Here is a 3,482-nt window from a genome sequence, read left to right as displayed (position 1 = left end):
CTTGTTTTTTGATACAAAGTTTTACCAATAGGTTGAGGTGTTTTTTGGTTTATTTTGCAAGATTGCAGTGGAAACATTTTTTCCACATCACACGAGTCACATGGTCAACAGCCAGATGATGCCACTGGTGCAAACCATGAAGAAAAATGCAACAGGAAGTGGTTAGAAGATGATGGCTCAGTGTGTTTTTTATGACTTATCAGGTGAACAAACTTTTTCATGTGTGATTTTAATTGCGTTTCTTAGTTAATGGAAACACCACAATAGTGAAATTGTGTTTTTTTTTTACATTAGAGGAATATTGACAATGTTTTGTGTGCATTCGTAGCGGAAACACAGCTATTGCCCTGCTGGATGCAGAACCTCTGTAAAAAGACTCAAGTCTTTGTTGCTTCTAAGAAGTTGTCTCTCAGGATCACCCTGTATTTAGCAACATCCATCTTTTTTTGACTTCTGAGAAACTTCCCTGTTCCCAGCAGGTAGCAGTCAGAGGACAAATGTTTTGTACATCACCTAAAATGTGGTGCTTTCTGCAAACGCAGTGACTTTATTCCCTTTATATCTGAATACACAGTCATGTGTCAACCGAGTAAATGAGAGAGGACTGAGGACACAAGCTTGAGGAGCTCCACTGGTGGACATGTGTTTTCCAACATGAACATGCTGAAGTATCTTTGTCAGAAAGTCCAGGCTTCAGAGACATACAGTGGTGTTCAAGTCTCTGCAGGATGATGGTATTAAACACTGAACTAAAGTAAAAGTAAGGAAGTCAGGGAAATGTGTCTAGTGATCGCCAGTGGATATTCCGTCCTTAGTGGAGAGTCTGCCACCTGAGCTGTGACTCTCTTCAGCTCCTCCATTGTTACCATGGTCCTCTTGATTAATGGTCTCCTTCCCTGATCTGTCTGGTTAGGTTAGTAGGTTTGCAAATGTGCCAACTTCTGAAGAGAGTTGGTTACTCTGAATTTTATTCAGAGGTGTGAGAGTAAAGTGGCCTCAATCAATGTCCCACTTTTCAGATATAAATAAAAAATTCAAATTCATGTATGATTACACTTCTACTTCAGATTTAAGCACCACTTTGTGTTGGTCTGCCTCATAAAATCCTAATAAAATACATTGAACTTTGTGGTCCAAACCAAGGAAGGACCACCAACAACAAAACACCAGCAGGGTTATTTAGTTGTTTTTTTTGTTGTTTTTTTTACATACTCTCTAACTAGAATAAGTTCCCACCTCTGCGATGCCATGATCCCGTTTCTGTAACAGCTTCTTGATTTTTCGGAGCGCTTTGTTCCTCTTCCGTAAAACTCTGAGAGGGTTGAACCCAACCTGGAAAACGGTGTGATCATTATGCGCTTCCTTATTTAAGCCAAGACAAAAACAGATGAAAGCAGCATCATTTCATACGTACAGCTTCTATAAGTTTGTTCCTGAAGAACTCGATGTTGGCAAAGAAGATGGGCGAAGATATCCGAAAGATTTTTACTCCCTTTGGTTCACATACCTGATGAAGGACGGATGATGGATGTGAAGTGATTGTATGGACATAGTGTGTTTTACTGTATTTCACCGACTCACCTGAGGGTAATCCTTCTGATCTCTGTACAGGTCGGTACCTGGGAGATTGGCCAAAATGGAACAGCGGGGGCTAAAGAGAAATAGCAGTTGTTCAAAAGACAGACCTAAGAAGACATTCTTATAAATAATAAATTGGCTCCACTACCACTATTCAAATCTGCTGATGATCTTTAATTTTTCATCAGATCTTGATCTAATGAAAGCAGTTTATGTCAGTTTTTTTGCTCCACATCCATCAAGTGAATCTGTCACCTCTAGAGTACCAACAAGAGTTAACAGCTTTTCCATCTTTCAGACCTTGACTGTGATAAATTTGAGAAGTACATGATTGAAAGTTCAAAATTTGAGATCCACATAAAAATAATGAATTTCAATCCTATGTTGTTGAGTTTTTATCCATTACAATTTTAGATCTGTTCTCCACTTTTGACTCAACAGAAACTTTGTTTTTTGTTTTTAGCCAAACATTATAACCTGATTCTATAGTCACTAATGAGAGGAGGCACTTTTTTGAAAGTGGAGAAGGAACCAAAACCTTTCCTAAAGTTGGGGCATTGTTCGACAGGACAGAAATAAAAAAAATCTCCACTTCCATTCTTAGAAATTTCTTCTTTAGATATAACATAGTTATCCGGTTAAAATTAGAATTAACTTTTTGTCTAGTGCACTCAGTTGCAACCGATGTTAGGTTCAGTTATATGAAGTGTACAGCAGGGGTTCCACAAGGATCAGTATTAGACCATCTAACGTTTAATTCTTACAGTAATGATCTTCTGGAACACTCTTGATTTAGAAATGTATGTTGTTATGTGTACATGTAGTATATTGAGAGCTAGCTAGATTACTTAGACTGACAGCCAAGATTCAAAACTTACATTTTAGGAAGTATTACAAAACTGACAAAAACGTTAAAACATAATTTGAATTGACATATTTTGAGTTGCGTATCTCTTGATTCTGTTGAAATATTAATGCATATCTCACTGTGTAGCCAGCAGGGGGCAGGCTACTATCGCAGCAGTAAGACCTGCTGAGGCTTTGCAATGGATTGGTTTAAATACTTCCTATTAGTAGGAATTATATTGAACACTGTTGCAACAATGAGTAATATTCTGCTGATAAAGCTGTGATAAACTTAAGCAACATGTCAATGCTATAAGATGGAATTACACAGGACATAACATTGGAGCCCTGCCAATTTATTACAGTACTCATATTAGCTTTGAAGTCTCATGGTTTCATGATATAATTTATGCCTTTCTATCTGATTCAGTACAACTGAAATTTCCTTTTTCCTTTATGTCAAATGCAATAAATTTTATTATTACAACTGAGTCCTGAAGACGACGGTCAGAAGCTCTATGCCCAAACCCACAGCCAGACCGAGATCTAGTCCAAGCAGGATGGCCCCCAGGCACGTTCCGACCCACACCACCTGCACACACACCAAAAAAGTCAGTACCAGAAGAACAGCATGAAAAAATCAAATACAATGCTATGAGAAAGTACATGCCCCAGTCACAGATGATATTCTGATTTTGTTTTCTGTCACAATTTAATGAATCAGATTATTTAGATATTTTTTTTAATATGAAACACAGATAACAAAAAGTTGTTTACAAAATCAGTTTTAGGGGAAAAGCAATCTAATACAATTCAACCAGACTTGATGTAAAAAAGTAAATGCCCAATTGTTAAATCTTAAATTAATTGTGATTAGCATTTTTTTTTTCTTTTGGAAAGTTGAGCTCAGTTTTACTAGTCATTCCAGGCTTGACTACTGTCAGGCCTGTACAAAAAAAAAAAAATACGAGTAGAACGGCTCTGATTAGGCCATGCACCTTATACTACAAGTAGCTTTGAAGCTTTGAAAGAGATTCAAACACTTTTGACTGGCATTT

General features: G+C 37.3%; 1 long non-coding RNA gene across 1 annotated transcript; it reads right to left on the bottom strand.

Annotated features, from left to right (window-relative positions):
• Positions 1-1,242: 1,242 nt before the first annotated feature.
• Positions 1,243-1,651, bottom strand: LOC106960201 (uncharacterized). Its single transcript, XR_001427522.1, has 3 exons — positions 1,582-1,651; positions 1,415-1,507; positions 1,243-1,332 (listed from the first exon to the last, which is right to left on the bottom strand). It is a non-coding gene; the product is annotated as an uncharacterized LOC106960201 (long non-coding RNA).
• Between the last annotated feature and the right edge of the window lie 1,831 nt (positions 1,652-3,482).

The sequence above is a fragment of the Poecilia latipinna genome, unplaced genomic scaffold, assembly GCF_001443285.1.
Source record: "Poecilia latipinna isolate Pla-1442-1.1 unplaced genomic scaffold, P_latipinna-1.0 Scaffold1166, whole genome shotgun sequence".
NCBI classification, from domain to species: Eukaryota; Metazoa; Chordata; class Actinopteri; order Cyprinodontiformes; family Poeciliidae; genus Poecilia; species Poecilia latipinna.
The sequence above is the reverse complement of the archived record's forward strand: the minus strand, read 5'-3'. Positions and strand labels throughout refer to the sequence as shown.